Source organism: Cryptomeria japonica, chromosome 11, assembly GCF_030272615.1.
Source record: "Cryptomeria japonica chromosome 11, Sugi_1.0, whole genome shotgun sequence".
Taxonomy (NCBI): domain Eukaryota; kingdom Viridiplantae; phylum Streptophyta; class Pinopsida; order Cupressales; family Cupressaceae; genus Cryptomeria; species Cryptomeria japonica.
The window spans coordinates 244627901-244650026 of NC_081415.1; positions in this window are offsets into that span (position 1 = coordinate 244627901).

Below are 22126 nucleotides of genomic sequence, written 5' to 3' on the forward strand. Positions count from 1 at the left end.
CTGCTACACACTACTAAAAAAGGCACTCCAAGATCTAGTGGAGATGAATGTATAAGAATATCCAAAGACTCACATGTCTCCTCTAAAGATAAAGAGACCTCCTCCAATTGCTATATAAAATAATCCACAATCATGTCAACCTCGAAAGAATGATCATGTAGGGAATGCACAAGAGGGTCAGAGTGTTCCCTCGCAACAATTGAAGAAGGATCATCTTCATCATTAAAGAGAAGATGAATGTCATCAATGATGTCTCCCAAATCTGTAATGACTCCACAAACAAACCTGCAATGTTTGTCAAGTAGTCATCTTAATGAATTGAAGTTGGAAGACAAGAAATATCCTACTGCACTGAATCACAAGAAGGAAAAATTGTCGCACTAGCTGCATCATCAGGTGCAATAGGTGATGTGATATCAATAGGAGATGAAATGCAAGGCTCAAGAATAGGGTCACATGTAAGAATCCCCAAGTTCAAGTACCCAAAGTTCTCCTTGAAATTTAAATCATCAACATAGGAAGAATCAAACTCATTAATAGGACCAAAATGTGAAAAAGAGTATAACCAAGATGCATGATCAACCACCCCAGTCGAAATGATAGCTCTAGTCTCTAATGATAACTGAATCAGGTGTGAACTCCATAGTTTTCTTAGTTGCCCCATGTGTGATTTAATAGATGGAAAGAAGATTGTTTGTCAAATGGGGTACACACAACACATCATTGACGGAGTTATCCCCAATGGAAATAGGTCATTTCCCAATCACATCCATGTATGTATGATTGCCCATCAAAATCTGCGACATGTGGCAAGGCTCAAATGAAGAGAACATAGACTGCAAAGATTCCATATGATGAGAAGCCCCTAAATCTAGAGGCCATCTCCCTGAATCATGACTTGTAGTAGAGCAAAGAGCTTGTCCCTTTCCTTTATATGTCCCAAAAAACTGATCCTTTCCTTTATCCTTTTCCTTGGAAGAAGAAGTCAAAGTAGACATTCTAGAAGGTAGTTTTATTTTATTCTTCTCAAGAAGATGCTTCAACTCATCAATATCCTTCTTGTAGTAATGTTGTTCATCAGGTCCTGACTTCTTGCAATATGCACAAAAAAAATTGTCCTTAGATTTCCTCTTAGGTGAGGATGTAGAATCACCTTGTTGTGGAGAGGAGGATTGTGCTCCATCTTGTTGTGGTTTAGACTTAGGCTGCTTTTGGTTCTTGCCTTTTCCTTGATTGCTTTGATTCCCTTTATTAGTCACCAATGCTTGTGACTTTGAAGATTTGAGAATCCCCATCTTTGTCAACTTAGATTGCTCAAGTATCAACATCTTCGTGAAGGCATCAAATGAGGGAGAAGTGTATGAGGAACCTTGAGCTAACCTATGGGTGTGAAAGCTAGATACAAAGGCTGCATACTCTGAAGGAAGCTTGTCCAACAAGTTATAAACCAATTGAGCATCCTTTTTGTCAATGCCACAATCCTTTAGCTTTGCCCTTAGCTCATTTGGTTTTGTGACATAATCTTGGATTGTATCAAAATCCTTGGGATCCAAAGTTGTGAGTTCACTATCAAGCTTGTAGCCCCTAATCTCATCAACTTGGCCATACAATCTCATAAATATCCCAAGCCTCTTTAATTGTAGTACACTTATCAATGTAAAAAATGAGCTCATCTGATAAATACTTTCTTAATGTTCCAAGTGCCATAGCATTCTTAGTGAGCCATTCAATTTGAGCATTAGGATCAGCCTTAGGAACTGGTGGTGTTGTTATAATTCCATTTACATAATGAATGAGTCTTTTTTCCATTAGTTTACTCCATGCCTTTATCTTCCATGACGCATAATTATGAGGAGTTAAAGGTAGAAATTTAGGAGAACCCATAGCATCAAAATGAAAAAACACAAGATAGAGAGAGTCACAATCACACAAGAGACCTCTCCAAATTACTCAATCAAGAACCCCACCCCCAAAAAAAATAAAAATGATGATTTGGCACTTTATACTTAGTGCATATACAATGGGCCACTTGAAAAACAAGGAAAGGTGGACTTATGATTTCAACTTTACAAGTTCCTCAAATAGGCTATAAGAGACTCCAACAAATACTTCAAGTGATCTAAACTGAGATCCAAGCAAAATACAATTACCAAATAGGCCAAAAATGACTAAATAGTGAAAGTACAATTCTTACTCAAAATCACTCCAAAATACTGGAAGATTATGAAAGTAGACAAAAAATTATCCACTTTAAAAAAAATGGCACCTGAAAAGGAGGTCGTATGACTCCAAACAAAGCCTCTGAAGTTGCAAAATCTAGGATTAGACAGGTTCATTCATGAAAATATGCAAAGTCTGAAAATTCCATCCATAAAACTCAGAAAATGCCTCCACCATTGTGAAAAGGACAAAATTTGGCCCATTTCAAAAAATATTGCACCAAAAAAGGAGCAAAAATGAGCAAGTTATAGCCATTTGAAGTTGCACTACAAAACTGAAAACCTTAATGGTGAGGAGCAATTTTTTTTAAAAAATGCTGATGTGTGCTGACATCATCAAACTACAAGCTTAAAATTGATATTCGTATGCTCATCAAAATGGTCGTTGCTCCCCTTTGGTTGACCGTACGAAAATGACACGTGCTTGGCTACAAATGGTTTCATACTGTACGAAATAATGCCGTGTCTCCTGTGTGGCAGCTGATTAAATGTATGACCAATGATGTGTCGTATGATAGGGTGATGTTGCAGTGTGACGTCAGTGCTGATGTGTCATACAAATGATGAAGTGTCCGTCCATGTGGCAGGTGTTAGTTTTCCAAGAGGAGCTATCGGCAACAATTGACGGTCGAGGAGATTGTCGGTGGTGAGGCGGCATGGCGGGGAGGAGGCTGGCAAGGGAACTGGAGCACGACAGCGGCGGGAGACCCGAGCATGGATGTCAGTGGAGGGGCCAAAGCTATGCAAGAACAGGCCAGAAGGATATGCAGACAGGGCAATGGGGCTTGCGAGAAAAACTTGCAAATTTCGTAGGGACAATATGGGTACGACAGGGGGGAGGAGGGACCCCCCCTTAAAATGATTTTTTTGATTTTTTTTTATAATAATAATAATAATAATAACTTTTTGCATTTAATAAACTACAAATTTATTGAAATAAAATATGCATATAATAAACAAATTCGTAGAGAAATATATATATATATAATTTTATTTTGAAAAATCTGTATCGACTATAGCCAAATAGGTGAAAAAAAATTTCTCTCCAAAATAGGTCGAGTTTATACTCATTTTTTATCAAAATAGCCTCCCAAAGTCAACCATGATGTCCAAATCCTTGTAGGATGCCCCCAAAAAATGCAGATCCCCAAATCCAAAAATTGAAACCTCCAAAAAAGACTAATCAAAGAAGCCCTATAGGCTCTAATACCATGTGAGATTTTGCCAAGATCAAGAGCTCAATGAAAAGTAAAAAATAGAGAGACAAAATATATGATAGGAATAAACTGTATTCTATCAAGAGCAAATACTAATCAACTGGATCATCAAAAGTTGTTACAACAATGTAGATGAGCCTGCTTATAAAGTCAAGGCTATATGGATATGTGAGCACACAAACATGACATGTGGCTCAATGAGAAACAAGGGTAGGTAGGAAATAGGTGTGGTAGGTAGGAGAAATAATAAAATATTCCACATAAGGTGGATCACCCACCGAAGGTGAAATTATCACTCCACAATAAGTGGATATGATAAAGTAATTACAAGATCACACCATAAAAGGTGGAAATCTCCTACAACACATTATCTCAATGTGGCACAAACACCCAAGTGTCTCATACCCAAACTACTATGAAATGTATTATCCTAAGTAAACTTAAGTATAGTGTAATTAAATCCATAATGAATAAATAATTACACCAAAAGACCGGAACATACGAATGTTGTGTTGTAGCTCTTATTTTTCATACAAATAGTATTGTAGCCATTATTTTTTTTAATTCTATTTTGATTCATTTTTTTAATTCTACTTTGATTCAATAAAAAATAACATGATGTAATAATTCTATTATTGTACTGTTTAATATTAATTTTGTTTATTAATTGTATAATGCTTTTTTTGGTGTGATTTAAGAGATTATCTCTTTATGAATGATATAGAATTGATATGTGCAATTTATTTATATGAGGAACATACATGCATATATATATTTTGTTTATTAATTATGTCATTGGATATTGTAAAATATTTTTTTTGTGTGTGATTTAAGAGATTATCTCTTTATGAATGATATAGAATTGATATGTGCAATTTATTTATATGAGGAATGAACATACATACATATATATAGAGTAAGTCAAGAGATTTTTTATATTTATTATTTCAACTTAAAAATATAATTAATCAAAGTCTATATAGATAACTTGATGTCTCTTATAACCGAAAATCATCAATGAAATATGTAAAATAATTAATTAGAACATATAATTTGATAATACATCAAATCTTATCCTTTATTTGTCAAATCTACATATTACCATAGCAAGGATACACATAAAGCTCAACATTGACTACTAAATTATAACAAATTAATTTGAGTTTTTCCCTAGTGCTAAAGATTTAACATTACCACAAAATTTATAATTAGTTAATCAGTCACATACCAAATGGTCATAAAAGAATGAAAATTCCAAACCAAAGACCATATTAATGTAAAATCCCTTATACATACATGTACAAAATTTATATATTAATAACAATTAGAAGAAACTTTTTTTTTTGTTACTTTTTTGTAATGGGTAGGTTATTTATCAAACAAAGCCTCTATACTAGAAGGTTTGAACTCTCTCAAATTGATCTCAAACATTAGTGGAAATTGTGGCTTCAAGAAAGGTTTTTTTTTTAATATTTTTTATTAGTTGAAGGTGTTTTATTACTTTAAAAGAAATGTTGTACCCAATTTGAAGCCTTTGTGAAAGGTTTCTAATGATGACTATATGCATTTAAAATTGATTTGAGATAAATTATTTAAATGCTAATTATTTAATTATTGTCTATTCGTCTAACAATAAATTACATTATTTAATTTATTTATATGATTCATTCATGGTATGTTTTTCTCTGTGTATTTATTTACTAAGTCTTAAGTCTTTTAAAATTAAATAATTTTAAATAATTTAATTATTCCTCCAAAGAAAAAGTAAATTCCTAAAAATCCTCATCATCCTCCATATCACTCTTCCTTCCATCTCATCTGCCACCTCATCCTCACATGTCTAAAAAAAACATTTTAATATTTGATTGGTTAATTATCTTCAACATCCTTCGCTAGTCATAAGGAAGTGGGAGAGATATGTGTCATCCTATCTCCTATTCATTCTCCACCTTCCCTATTCTTAAGAGTTTGGTCTCTCTGCATCATGGTCAAAGGTGACTCATGAGACCATGCCTTATGAACCTACCTTCTCTCTCACATTCCAACAACTTGGAATGTTTCCTCCCCTTCTTTCTCATGGTCATTGAGAGCATCATGAGATGTGGTCTCTCCTCCAGGACTTTTCCTCCACTTTGTCAATGTAGGAGGAACATACTCCTTCTCTTTCTCTCATAATCCAACCAACTCAATCTTAGCCATCCATTGTCTCACGACCAATCCCTATCCATTGATCTTTGCCACTTAGGATCAGAGCCATTGATTTTTTGTATAAGGAGACCTCACATCTTCATTTTGGCTAATAACCAAGTGTTTTAGTGTACTTTTTATGTTTTCTGGAGACCATAGAATTTTCTAAAAGTGTACCTTTGCCTTTAGCATTATCATCAGCATAGCATAATCTCCATTTTTGTATCTAGCATCATAAAAATAGCTTGCATATCTAGAATAAATTCATCCTCATATCATTCCATTATTATCATCTTAGCTTTGCATTGTATAGGAACATTCCACTTTGCATCATTTAAATTAACCATAAAGTTCATTCTCATTAAGTCATCTTGGAATTATTTGTGCAAATGTTCATAGAGCAAATATTTACAAAATATCTCAAGAGATAGAACATAATGGGATGATAAAGAGTAATCAGCTGCTACAAGGTATAATCTTTGTTTTTATTGATTTCCTAATAATTTCATTGTTGTACTTGTAAAAAGTAAGATTTCTAGATTATTGCGGTATATTAGTAGGTTCTATAGCGTTTTACATTTCTAGGCTCACAATGATACTACATGTAGTCTTGGTAGTATCCTAGATTACTTAGGTCATGATATTCACTAGCAAATTAGATTCAAGTACTAAATTTAGGTTTCAGTAAGATTATCTTGATTTTAAGCCAATGCTTCCTTTGTTTTTCATGCATTATTCTCTCATCACATGCCATATTTTATTTCTTCTCTTACATGCATGCATGTTTTCCATTTATTTACTTACTCAATACTTTTTTCTTCCATTGTCTATAAGTAGTCATTGCATTAGTAAGAACTTGACATTTATAGACATCAAGATCGTCACATACTTGGAAGTATTCCTCACTATAAAGTAAACTATCTCATAAAATTACCCAAAAATGATGAAAATTAATATTTTCATGATTGGAAGCAAAGAAAAATCATGTGAAAGAAATAGCTGAAACAATAATAGAAGACATAAAAATTGTACTTGTTTTACAGAAATTGAATATTAATGATAGGTAGGCTTTATTCTCATGCAATATTATTAGTAACATAAATTGAGAGTAGTAACATGGTGGAGAGAAACACCTTATTGGCTATTATAAAAAATGTTCATGATATCTTTGTACAAGTGAATGATAATCATAAATGGATGTGTATGTTAAGCATGAATTTTATTACTTTGAGCAACCTAAAGGTATAGCTCGTTGCTCCAAAAATATTACAATTTAACTTATCACTTTGGTATTGATAGTATAGATTACATAATTAAGTGTACTCCATATTGTAACATATTTAGGGATTGATCATTGCATGTATAGCTGATTTCGTAAGAGTGGTACTATACTTAAATATGGATAACTATTTTGGATAGATGAATAAATTTATTGTATTTCCTTATAATAGGACATCTTATGGAGCAATGACAAGGCTTGCATAATGGGTGCATTGTGAATATACTTTGGTTGTAGTTATCTTGTACTATAATATGTCCTTAGTTATAACATTATGTTTATAGAACTATACTATTATTAATTTGGATCGATTGTGTTGACCTTCATTATATGAATAATATTGTAAGACTTCTTTTCGAAAAATGAGTGGCAACTTGTTATATGAGATTGTATTTCATCATTGTCCAAATTACATGTTCATAAATAGACTATCACTATGAAGGCATTAGTATTCATATTTGTATCTTTATGCTCAATAGTGTGAGCATTGAATTTGGTATTGTATAATAAGTTGTGCAAGTCCAAGTGAGGTCTAGGTATCATTGTTGAAAGTCCCTTCATATAGGTTTACTATATTGTTAGTTTAGTTAAAAAAATTCCTACCTACTATCAGACATTATTAACTGAAGGAATCATTAATGAGACCTTGTCTATGGGAACCTATTTATAGGTCTTTAAGATATCTTGTAAGGAGAACTGTGTGTGAATTTGATCTGGTTTGAAAGCACATTCAAGGAGAGTAGACCTATTAATGAAGGATCAAATATTTCATCATTTAAAAACCCTCCATCTTAATTAGGATTAGGAATACATTAGATCTAGTTTAGAAACATGCATGCTTTTTATGATTTAGAAGTGCAAACAAGGGAATAATCTAAAAATAACTAATAGCTAAATCTTACAAGATTCATGCAATCCAATTTTGCACCTTTTCCACTATGTATGCAATGTCAAATTAAATCATCTCAAGGGAAATTATAATATTGATATTATTTATAGGTGCATGCAGGAGGTGTTACATCAACTATAAGATGCGTATGTAACTAGTTTGTCTTGACCTAGTGATAAATTATAAGGGGGTTAAGAATGCATTAGATATAGTTTATATTGCTGAAAAAATGTTGCACTTCAATTATTTTAAAACCCTATAAAGATTCCTCTAGGAATACCCTTTTAGGTGTTTTTGAGCCCAAATTGTAAGAGAGACTACTTGCTCTTATCAGTTGATCTTAAACCCTCCTCATTCTATTGATGAGCATCCATTTTACCTTCTTGATGATATATCTTTAGCCTTGAAGTTAATGAGAGATCAAGGATTGTAGAGAAATGGTTTTAGGACCCAACAAATGTTACATTGTCAAAGTAGTGATGTCAATAGGTAAGTGTAAGGTGGAGAAATTATGACTTCACCAACTAAGTTAATAAAACCACTAATTTAATGGGACCATATCATATTAAGGAGGAGATTTAATTTGATTGATGTAACCCTAAAAGGATTTAATGAGAATAAGATTTATCCTCTTTATTTGAGTTGAAACTATATTTGAATTAGGTTTGAATTGTAATGCTAGATCTAGATGTTCAAACAATGAGAATTTGACATAAAATAACAATAATATTAAGTTGAAAATATCATGAAGAGTTGTCAAGTTGAATATGAGAATAGAAAACAAATCAAAACCTGTGATAGAAAATTTGGGTTGAATTGTCAGAACCAGGAGGTGTGGGGCAAACCGGTCCCCAAATATCGAATGCAAACAAACTGAATCTTTTCTAGATCAGGATGACACACAAAATATCCTTTGAATGATTTGTCAAAAATTTCTTGGACTAGGAGGTGTGGGGTGACTCGGTCCTCCATTTTTTATAACTTCAAAAGGTGGATCTTATTGTCATCATCTGCTTTTCCAAATTATACACTTGTGGCTCTTGAGTCAATTTCATGCACACAAAATGACAAAAAATGTTTGTTGATGGGGCTTTGCCTTAGGTCAAACCTTATTTTAAGAATTACCGAGTTTGAAATTGAAATAATTATTAAACTTAGAAATGGAATTGAATTGAAGTAGAATTCCTTCCTTTTGATGGAAAGGCTAGATCTTAAAATGCTTGAAATTAAACTTGATACCTTGATGAATCTTTCTTGAAGCCTCATACAAAGGCATAGTATGTCATGTAGAATTTCTTCGTCGAATGTTGATCATGAATGCTTGAGTTTGACTTGACCTGTCCTTTAATGCTTGATGAATGCTTGATTGCTTGCTCACTTAGGATTGAACTTTGCTAGAGTGAAATCGATTTCCAAATTGAGAGATCCCTTATGTTACCAAAATGAGGGGGGGTAGGCTTCCTTTTATACCTAACCCTTAATTATTTGAATATTCAGAGAAGGCCGACACAGGGCCATATTTACCACCCACAAGAAGTGACCATTGAGGGGTCCAATTTTGGGCCCCTTATTGGAGGACTAGGGCACCTAGGATATCTTGGTCTTGTCAATCAGGACTCAAAATTAATTAGGAGCTTGAGAAAGTTTTGGAAATTCAAATTCCAGGATGGTGTGAGCAACATCAAAGTAGGTATGGAGCACTGAAGGCCAAAACACCAATGTGAGGCCTAGGTTTAGACAAAATTATATAGGGATAGAATTTACAACACTAAATTCAACCCTCAACTTAGCGAGAGTATAAGCCTATGCCCATACTCACAGTATATTACAAAGTCACATTGAAAAACTTTCACCAAGATACTAAAGAAGCAAGAGACAACAAGCCTCCAAGGACTTAGGATCTTATCAATCGATTATTGAGATAAAAGGAGTAAAACATGAAGAGGGTGGAAAGAGCATGATTGTTCTTGGCCTAGTGTTGATTGTGCTTACTATGAGTCATTTTAGATTGGAAATTTTAAAATTGAAAAATCTGTGCAAAATATTGCAAAGAAATAGGCTCAGTTTGCAAAGTAACCTGAACATTAAAGTGAATTGACTACAAAATAGGTACTACAACATGTACCAAATATGTCATGGTGTGTGATAAAAAGTGTATAAACCAAGTCTCGTGGTGTGTGCACGAAGTGTAACATTGAGAAGAGTGTATGTCCCCACATTAAAGTAATTGTTTATGCCTTACGAGAGAAATAGCTTTAAGGTAGCATACATGCATCCAAAAGACAAGAACATTGCCACAATGTCTTCATTTCAGTAAGATTGTCTCAATTTTTAGCCAATGTTTCCTATCATTTTTTTTTTCCATGCATGCTTCTCTCATTCCATGCTAGATTTTATTTCTTCTCTTACATGCATGCATGATTTTTGCTTATTTACTTATTTAAGATTCTTTCATTTCATTATCTATAAATAGTCATTGCATTAGTATGAACTCATTGTTTATAGACATTGAAATCAACACATACTTGCAACTATTTTTAAGGAAAACGTATGGAAGTACTCACTACATATAAGAAAATTACTTTGGAAGCAATATTTGATCTTCAAATTCCTCAAGAAAAGTAACTCTCACATAAACTCACTTGAAAATGATAAAAACCAAAATTTATCAAGGTTGGAAGCAAAGATAAATCACGTGAAAGAAATAGTTGAAATAATGACAAAAGACATACAAAATTTACTTTGTTTCTACTACTTTTGATTGTTTCCCATAGTTCCAACAAAGCTAGTTGAGCTCTATTTGGTTCTTTGATAAGAATTAAGAAAATGGAAATAGAGGCCTTCAATTTCATGTTAGTACATAAGTGTTGGAATTGATTTGAGTGAAGAATAGACTTTCATATGGAAAGAAGTTTAAAATATAAATGGAAATAGTTGGGTAGGTTCCTCAAATATTGGATTTAGACATCTAAAACGCTATTCACACTACTCGCCTTTACTCATGTTTCTTAATTTGTGTTTATTTATTAACTTTTCTTGCTTTCAATTTAATCACCTTTATTTGTGTTTCTTTGTTCATTTTACTCTGTTTAATCATGTTTTTTGCAAATGAACCCGATTGATTATTAATGATTGTGTATTAATTCATGGCTAAAATTTCAATTAGATTTGAAAATTAAGTGGATGTTTTTGTTGAAGTGAGTGGATGACACCCATAATACAATTGTAGAAAAGATCTCATTTTAAATAAATTTTAAGTGAAATATACATGACTTTCACTTTGTAGTTCTTTGTGGAGACATGGTAAGAGCTCTCTTGAATAGCACAACTGTTGATAAACCGTACCATTACACTTGTTAAAGTGAACGATTATTATGACATCTAGGTTATATTCTCATATAATATATTAGTACTTGGTGAAATGAGAGTATTAATGTGGTGGAGAGCAACACAAAAAATGTTCATGATATCTTTTTACAAGTAAATAGTACTCATAAATAAATGTGTATGTTAAGAATGAATTTTATTACATTGAGTAACCTAAGGGTATAGCTCATTGTTCCAAAAATCGTACAATTTTTTTGACTTTGGTATTGATAATCTAGATTACAAAATTAAATGTTCTACATATTGGAACATATGTAGGGATTGGTCATTGCATATTACTAGAGTTGAAATCATGGGAATGGTACAATACTTAATTATGGATAGTTGTTTTGGCTAGATGAATAAATTGATTTCCTTTCCTTATAATAGGAGCTCTCATGGAGAAAAATCAATGTTTGCATAATGGATGCATTATGAAGATACTTTGGTTATCGTTATCTTTTACTGTAATATGTCCTTAGTTATAACATCCCGATTATAGGATAATATTATAATTAGTTTAGGTTGGGTATGTTGACCTTTATTGTATGGACAATATTGTAAGACTTCGTTTGGAATCATGAATGAAAATTTGCTATATGATATTGTATGTCATCATTGTTAATTACATGTTCATAAATAGATTATCACTATGAAGACATTAGTAATCATATATTTGTTATTTACATGCTTGGTAGTGTGAGCATTGAATTTGGTATGGTATAGTCAGTCAAGTGCCATTTGATCATATTTAATGAGAAGTTTTAAAATTCAAAAATATAAGTTGCATGTGTAAGAAACATATGATTACATATTGTATGGTGAGAATTGAGAATTTATACCTTACATGAATTTGCTTTAGGATATAACTTTTGGATGTGAAAATTATATTGTAATATTGTAAGTTTATGTTTATGTATTCACTATGGCATAATGTCTTTGTCTAGTGATTAAGTATGGTTTGTGCAAACAAAGAGAATTTATTGTTATTGTAATCAACCTAATTTTTGTGCCATGGAAATGAACTCATAAGATATTTTGTACGAAATGTATTAATTAAGAACTTAATATAATCAAGGGGTTAATTATTAGAATAGCTTTATGTTTAAAATTTAAGAGAAATAAGATGGTAAAGAGTTCTAGATTAAATATTTAGCTATTTAAGATAACCTTCTAACATGAATTAGGAATAAGATATAAGTAATATGAGCCTTAGATCTTGATTGCATAATATTGTAAGGGTGAATTTGTTTAGTGATGCTACAACCGTGCACTTTGTTTAATGTTGATAATTTACTGATACCTTGGTAAATAATTTATATGACTACACGATGTCTACAAACCTCTTAAGCATAAGAACCCCAATATGGGAATTAAAACTTGTACTAGATTGTTGTATGATTAAATGTAATGAATCCAATATTTAATTTAATTGTTATTGTTAAGGATGTGTAAGTCTTTATTAATTATAAGGGTGTGATAACCATTTCATTATGGGAGTTGGATTGGTAGCAAAGTTGGCTATGAATAATAGGACTAGATGTGGGTTATGGAAACCCTCCCTAATCTCATATGTTTCTAATAATACATACTTTGATAATGATTATGTTTGAGTTAATTATGGAGAGGGCTTAGTTGCTAAGCATATTATTATTATCATAATTAACTACATAAATGTAATGCCTTAATGGATGAAGAGATACCAACTATCTTGCATATGATTCAACTACTACTCATTGTTTAAGCAAAATCATATCTAATATATTAGGTGCTTAAAAATTTACAAGTTGTTGTATTGCCTTACGGAGGTATGATAATATTATTAGAATAACATTAAATCCATATTGGGACTTCATGTGATTTTCACATGGTGATTAAATATTGATTATTGCTACCTTCATTGTTAATAAATTTATCCTTATTGTGATATGTATACTACTACATTATCTTCATAAATAAATGCTTGAGGGGTTCCTTATAAGTATAATTTAATATATATATATCAAGAGCTAATGTACTTGTGATCTTTAAGATTGTTGAATCATGTTCTAATCCAAAATAGAACACTATATTGTAAACTATCATCAGGGTACTATATTTTGTATGATATCATTCTTAGGTAATTGTAAGGGTTCTAGGATTTCCATATTGAATTAGGATTAGGATTAGTGGGAGGTCAAAGTGGAGATCTACCTGTGTCCTTGTTGAAAGTTCCTCCATATAGGTTTACTATATTGTGAGTTTATTTAAGCATTTTCCTGCCTACTGTAAACATTTTTAATTAAAGGGAATCATTAAGGAGATCTTGGCTATGGGAACCTATGTATAGATAATTTGAGAGATATTGTCACGAGAACTATGTGTGACTTTGATCCCATTTGGAAGCACATTCAAGGAGAGTAGATGTATAAAGAAGTTTCCCAACTACATAGCATTGATGAGTAACATTAGTCTTTCAACTTCTTGGATCTAGTGGATCAATAGTTAGTTGATGTAGTATCTTAAATTATATCCTCATACAATTTCATACTCATTTGGGACTAACTTTTCCATTTACACCTTCATGAATCCGAACCTTACTAGTTCTCAAGATAATGCCAACTATGAAGGCTCAGTATGGCTTTTGGCTCCCTAACCAAATCTTAGCCCAAGAGGTTTGGACTAGGGTTCCTAGTGCTATAGTCCCCCTAGACTAGGGCACCTAGTACCATATTCCCCTTGGAACAAGGTGCCTAGTCTCATAGTCCCCCTAGACTATGGCACCTAGTTCCATGGTCCAGTCAAAAGGGACCCAAATTTGAACCATCTAACTGTCAAAAAAAATTGAGCAAGAAAGTGCTTCTTGATGTTAGCCTTCTTTAAATTTTTAACACATTTCATGACATTAATTTAAAAGAGAGTCTTACTCCCTCATTTGAAAATATATCAATTTATTAATCATAGAAACTGATGTCCTATTGAGCAAATAATTAGTCATCTTTATGGTAGTGAAGGAGAGATCAAGCATTCAAGCATTTAAGATTGCATCCATAGTCAAGTAAATTATGTGTTTCCTCCATGAGTGAAGCCATGCACTCCCACCTAGAAACATAGACCTTTCATTAGCCTTCAAGGCAAGGAGATTCATAAAAAAGGTATAACATTTCAATGCTAGACATTTTCTTAAGATTTTTAGTCTCTTCCCTGCAAGGGTAAGCTCTCTTTTCTATCCATCATTTTTATAGGAGAGGTTAATTCCTACCTACAGTTTGACTTAGGTGAGCCACTATACAAACCGCCACATTTTCTTCTTTTCTATTGCAAGTGATAGATCTAAAGACAAAGAAGAGCAAATCTAGAAAGAACAAACAAAGTTACATGGTTTCAAATATAGAATGGGTGAAAACCCTTGGACTATGTCATAATTATGACATGATTTGACACTTTTTGGCTAAATTTTTGAGAGAAAGATCTATAGAGCATCTTGGTCTGGATTATGTGTACCCAAGCTAACAAAAACACCCATTGGACTATGATACATAGAAACAATGTCCGACCATATTGAGCCCAGATTTCAGACATAACCCTTCTTCTCTACATCCTATTGCAAGATTTGAGTTTTTGTTCTAATTTATAGTTTAGTATTTGCTTGTTTACATTGTTTATGGTCAAAATATTTATTTCTTACATCATTTCTCATTCTATCTTATCCAATCATATCAAAAGCGCAAAAAATAACAATCAATCATTGTGCCTAACTCTCCCAAGGATTTGAAGTTGGGCCTATTGATTATAATTTGATGTATGTTGATGTGAATGGATTCAATTCCAAGTTTTCATGTTTAGGCCAGTGAACTCCATTTTCACACACTCCATTTTGGTGAACTTGACATTTATTGCATATTTTTTGATTTGTATGTTTAGATCTAAGTTTAATTGCATATCATTTTCAGATTTAGAGACATTAATTGTTGAAATCTATCATTTCTATGGCTCATTTTTTCTTCATTAAGTGGTTAATTGATCATTATATTTATATATTATATCATTTAATCACTTATTTCATTGCTATAGTTGGATATCAATTATTGATTGCTTGCATTATCATTTACAATTATATAAAATAATTGAAAGTGTGGGTGTTTCCACCCAACCCAGGAGCCAATCTATAGAACATCCTCCACAGCTAAGAGAGGTTCAACACATGAAATTGTATTGAGTTAAGAGGTGAGTACAAATGTACAAGTAGCCTTTCTTAAATAGGCAAGAGTAGGTAGGATGGGTGGACAAGGTTGAGAGATGTGTCTCAACTTGGAGGAAGTAGAGTCTTCACAAAACTCAACAATATCGTCTAAGATGACTCTAATATTATCCATCTACCTAATAAATATATTCACCAAAGTAAACGTAAGTAAGCAGTAAATAGTAAAGACTGTTTACTCTGACACCCACCCTTAAGTGCAAATTAGGGAGAAATGATTAAATATGGGTCTCGACTACTAGGCCATTTTAGATACCCATGTACAAATGCAACACAATTGATTGCAACTTGTTGTAAGTGGAGAAAAGGAGAAAACCTAGTGGGAGAAAACTCATCTTCAAAAGAGAGAACATTGAAGGACTAAGAAGCCTCCAGTTCATCTCCAAAAGAGAGAATATTGAAGGACTAAGAAGCATCCAAGATGATGTCCTCAAAGCATGAAGAACATCACTAAAGCACGAAGAAGTTGTAGACAATTATCAAAGACTGATATGGTATTGTAATTGGAGATCCTCCTCTGAAAAAGATAATGATGATGGTCATGAAGACAACAATTAGTATGAGTTACCCAAATGATACTTCTTGAACAATGATTAGATGGCAACAATGGCATAACATCTATAAAAAAAAAATAGATGACACATAAATCTGCATGGGTGACCTTAAAATCACTACACAACCAATCAAGTTGCTTGAGTGGTCCCATCATCAATACTCTACCAATGCAAGGCGAAAATGCAGGTGCAATAGTTTGAAGAACTATGATCAAGGAGGTTGCCTTCACAAAATAGGAATTTGCAAGTGTTTTGACTCACTTCATGCAAAATCAAGGAAGCATTACCATGACAATATATGCCCCTCCATAATGTTGACTAGGGAGGAGCAAGATAGTTCTAAAGTCATGTGTCACCAAGGAATTCATCACAAAGGTAATCCAAGGTCTGAAATGACCAAGATAGTATCAACAACTAAACAAAGGATGTGCACCAAAAGTTACATACATGCATGAGGCATGAATTCTAGAGATTCACCTGTTGTCATGGTGTTATACTCACTTTGACAAAGTGGTGCTTTTCAAACAACAAAGGCTCTACACAACCCCCCATAACACTTTATAATACAGTGTGTAGACACCTAAAATTGTCTACCATAACTAAATAAATATATTTTTTATTTAATTATTTTATCCTAAGTCATCTATTAATTATTTATTTAATTCATTCATTTATCCTCTTCTAACCTTTCCCCATTTAAATAAATATTTTTTATCTATTTAAATTATCTTTCCTTAAATTAAATAAATATTTTTTTTATTTAAATGGTCCCACTTTCTCTATTAATTAAATAATTATTTTTCACTTTATGACACATGTCATTTATCTTTTAATTTTCCTCTACCTACCCCTTCATTATTTTATCATTTTTTATACCTACCCTCTAATCCTAGCAGACCATTTATCTTTTCACCTCTTAATCCCATCCCTCCATTTTTCAAGGTCTTCTATATAAGAGGATTCTTTCATCTTTTATCGATCCTAATAAGAAATTTTGCAATCTGGCAATTTAACATTGGAGCATATTTTTTCCTTTTAGCATTCTTATCTTGCATTCATCATAGCTTCTTCTGTGTGCTTCTGAGAGCATCATTTTTTAACACAAGATCTTGGTTGATAGAAGTTCAATGGAGTAATTTATAGCATGCATGCGTTTTTAGTTTAGATTTTGATTTGCATTTCGTGTGTTTTGCAGGTACTCTATTGAGGATGTTGAATTAAATATGGATCTTAACTCCATAAGAGATCTCAGATATATTTTTCTCATCTACATAGTGCATGTAGAAGAATATGGCACAATTTGTGCAAAATCCCCCAAGATACATGATGTGACAATTCAATGTTATATGTCTACAGGAATGTGCTTACAAAAGCTTTAAATTGATCCAAAAGGAGAAAAAAGCTAAAATTCCTGCACCAATTAACAAGGCATGAAAACACCTTTACAAAGATACCCTGTTCATCAAAAACAAACTACGAATGCTTGAGTTATGACTATTGAAGGACTAATGTCGATTAGGGACTAAAGGTGAAAATGGCCCGCCCCTCTTAGTACCTGGGGGTGAGGGTTTGGTCTTCCATGGGACCATCAGCTCATGCACTTAAAAAAAAAGTGCCTCCCATGACAGAAAAGACATTAATGGGCAGAGTAGTGGTAGTTGGGTGGCTGGGTCCGGTGGTGGCTTTGCACACCACCCCCCTACTCATAACAAAGTATATACCATCCATCAAAATGAGACTCCATGCAAGAAGGTAGACAAAATTCACCACTATCAATCTAGGATCAAATCTCAATGCCCTACCACAACATGTGATTGGGATCTACAACGACAAACAATTTGTTTATGCTCGATCACTAATGAAGAAACACTGCCAATATTAATAGGTCTGCTCGAAAATTGAAAACGATACTTCAATGTTGTACAGGCCAACAATCTAAACCAAATCTAAAGCTTGTGACTACAATAAAATGCCTCACAATAAAGAGGAATGGCTTAAATCTCACACACTAAACTTATATTTCTAGGCTTAAAAGTGTTGAACACTCTGACTTGGTTGTCATTCAATAGACTTAATAGACTTAATACGTTGCTTAATGTGTGGGGTTCAAGGTTGGCCCAATAAAGATACTTGCACCGGCTTGTCAAAACTAAGTGTTGTGGGTTAATTGCGTCGTCCAGTTTGGAATGATGATTTGGACCCACGTCGTATATGGATGATATCCATGCTGCTGTTACAAACTGAGCAGAGCATTCTCACCACGCACTGGGTCGACCAAGCTCATAAATCATGGCCTGTTTCATGGATCAGGCAATATATTGATGCCAAAGGTGGTTATAGAGCCAATATGTAAAAAGCTTGGTCTGTTCTCTGAAATTTGCAAGATGAAATTCCTCCCTACGTTAGATCTCTGCTCCAGATATTGAAGTGGGCGTATGTATGCCAAATTAGAATACGGGCTCTCCACACAAGAATGCACAACTACTAGATCACGAAGTGAATAAACCGCCTTAGCAAACTTTCACGAGCCTTGAAGATAACGGACTAGCCAGAGAGAAGGCTCGCAAGGAGATGGTATCCGTAGATCAAGCCGCTTCACGAACCAGCACAATAACTTGTAACCCACAGCAAATATGAAGGAGAGTCCAGGTTGATAGATTTTGGAAAGGAGAATCGCAGCTGCACTTTAGAAAGGTTGACCAAGCTCACATAGAGATCTGCAACAATAATTGGGCCCAAAATTTTTAATGCGCCGACATTCAAATCATTCTCTCATAAACACGCACAAGGTTGGCTCTATCAAACACGCACAAGGTTGGCTAGATCAGCATTGATCACCAAACCATATGCAACACAGTCTTAGCAAAGGAAATGAATCCAAATGATTCAGAAACAGCACCCGATTCAATCAACCAGACAGGGACACGATCCATGAATGTGAACCCATGACCAGCGCTCACAATAATTTCTTCGCACCGAAATCAAGGAGTAGCATGGTCGTCCAATCACAATAATGTAAGGCGACAAAGCAAATGAATTCTCAACATAAAAACCGATCAAATTCCAAGAATAATAGACTGCTAGCAATGCAATCAGCCAAGGTTGCCAGATATGCAGACATGCAATACAGATATGGCCTCAACAAAATAGGAATGCCAACTAAGAACTTGCAACGAGTGTCAAAACTTATGCATCTAACTAATGCAGTGGATATGGCAAAAATGCTACAGATCTCGCAAAATTTCATCAACTAACGGATGGTTAAAAAAATGAACACTCTCAAAAAAACTGGAAGGACCTAGAGAATGGGAGCTCCACCGAACGCCAATCTGCAGAACATCCTCCACAGGTAAGAGAGATTTAACACATGAAATTTTATTGAGTTAAGAGGTGAGTATAGATGTCCAAGTAGCCTTTCCTAAATAGGCAAGAGTAGGTAGGAAGAGTCGACAAGGTTGAGAGATGTGTCTCAACCTGGAGGAAGTAGACTCTTGACAGAACTCAACAATATCCTCTAGGATGACTCTAATATTATCCATCTATCTAACAAATGTGTTCACCTAAGTAAGCTTAAGTAAACAGTAAATACTAAAAACTATTTATTCCAATAGAAAGCATAAACCATTTCCATTAGCTTTTCCTTCCTCGTGTATGGGTTTTATTACATGTTGTCTCGAATCCCATATCCAACTAAGAAGAAGTTATAGAATCATGAATTCCCATGGTTTAAATGCTAAGGGTGTTGAGCCTAAATTAGTTAACTTTTTCCATGTAGGAAATTTTGGTGAATCCTCTTCTCTTAATCTAGCATCTACCATACCTAACATTGTTGAGATTTTTTCCCTTCATGCTTCTGACAATGAGAATGAATCTTAAATTCAATTGTCTAATGAATTATTGGGAAAGATTGACAAGCAATTGGAATTTCTTCAATAATTTGTGAGTCAAGAACACCTAGGTGGAGAGGCAATCCCCTTGATTGAAGGATTAAAGAGGTTGATTCATAATGCTACACATGGTGTGGATGTGTTATGTGGTCTAGCTCATATAGTGGATGAAAACACTATGAAATTAGCTAGTTGTGCCAAAGTGCTTAGGCATTCCAATTCTCCAACCTAAGCTGACATCTCCATGGCTATTCCTACACCTGTACCTAATGTGCGTACATATATATATTCCATAATGGCTACCTGCTGCACAAAATGTTAATGCTACACATGTTAGTAGTGGGGGAAATCCTATCATTTAATATTCTTACATTCCACCTTCAACTAATCTTCCATTTGTTTCTCAACTATTTCCTCCACCTACCTATCATAATGGGCCACCTACCTATTATACTACATCTTCAAATCCTCCATCACAATCCACTCTCAATCCATTTCATCCACCGAAGCCATCATAAACCACTTGATTTAAAATGTTTCATCTTTACAAATATAATTGGCTACCATAACCCAATACAAATCTAGTATTCCTACATATTTTTTCACTATCCCACTTTCCATTAACATCCTTCATACTCCTCTTCCACAACGCATTGAGGTTCTTTATTTGGAGAAATATAATGGACAAGGTGACCCCCACACTCATGTGAAAATATTTTTCACTTTATGTATTGACTTGGACAATATGACCAAAGACCTCTTGCAAAACTATTCACTCATTCCTTAAAAGATAAAGGTATAGAATAGCTTTGCTCCTTGTCTGGTTATTCAATTGACAATTTTCAACAATTGGTTGATGCATTCATTCAACATTTTCAAAACAATATTGGTCCACAATTTACTTTCACTGATTTGGTGCATTGTAAGCAAGGTATTAAGGAAAAAGTAACTGATTTTATTGCTAGATATAAACATTTGTATGAAAAAATTTCTTATCTTGTGCCTAAATGTGATATTCAAAGCATTTTCATTAATAATTTGCAAAAATACATCAAATATAAGCTTTTATGTTTTGAATTCACATGTTTCACACAATTTTGCACAACACTTCATAATTATTGGCTTCAAGTGAGTCAATATGAATCCTCCTTATCTTTGACTTTGGTTGATGAGAATGAGGATTCTTACCAAAGGTTTCAAAACTTTAGAAAACATAACAACAATTTCACCAAGATCAACACCAACAATTCTTATAATCATATTGATTTTCAAGTGGAAGCTACAACCCCTATTGTAGCTCACTTTTCTTCAAAATTCAAGCATTACAAGTTCACTCCACTTTCTAAATATTTGCATATCATTATGTTTAAATTAATTAATTACAATGTGATGAAGCTTCCTCCTATTTGTCCCATAGATATTTTGAAACCTTCACCACATTCTTTTGATCCAAAATCCTTTTGCCAATGTCATCGCTAACCCAGGAATGATATAGAGAAATGTATCTATTTGAAATATGAAATCTAGGACCAAACTGATTCTAGTGCTATAGTGGTGGATGGTGTGAATGATAAAGGGAATAAATATTAGGCACCACCTAATCAAAATTTGCAAATATTCACTAATCCTTTGTCGTCCCATTCTACCAATTTTCTTGAGCATAATGATAGAGGCCTTTTAGCTATTGATGATATATCCAATGAAGCCAACAATGTTATGAAATTGATTGAGCAACCTAAGCCTAAGTGTGATCCTTGCATTACCTTGACTCAAGAGATATCAGAAAAGAACTTAAAGGACCATTATACATAACTGTGAAGATTAAAGACAAGATTTCACATGGACTACTTATTGATCTAATATGTATGGTGAATGTTATTATAGAAGCAAATATCTATACACAAATTTTTTATTAAGATACATATCAAAATTTTGATGTTGTGATTAAGGTGCATGATGGTTTTACTTGTCCCACTTTAGGTTCCATCACCCATCACATCAAAGTTCATACTAAGTGCTTAAATGTTATGTATTCCATTATCCTTACCTCAGACCAATTTTTTGTATAGTTGAGAGATCCTTGACTCAATTCCATGAAGGATATCCATTATGACATTTGTAAGTGTTTGAAGTTCCCTCACAATGGGCAAGTTATAATGAACAATCATAGTGTTTATCAGCCCTTAGCCAATTGAAGAGACCTCACCCTTGATTTCTTTTGGCTTCCAAGTCCTTAGCCTTTGAAACCTCATAAAGATCCCCTCTTCCATACCTATAAAAAATTCAAA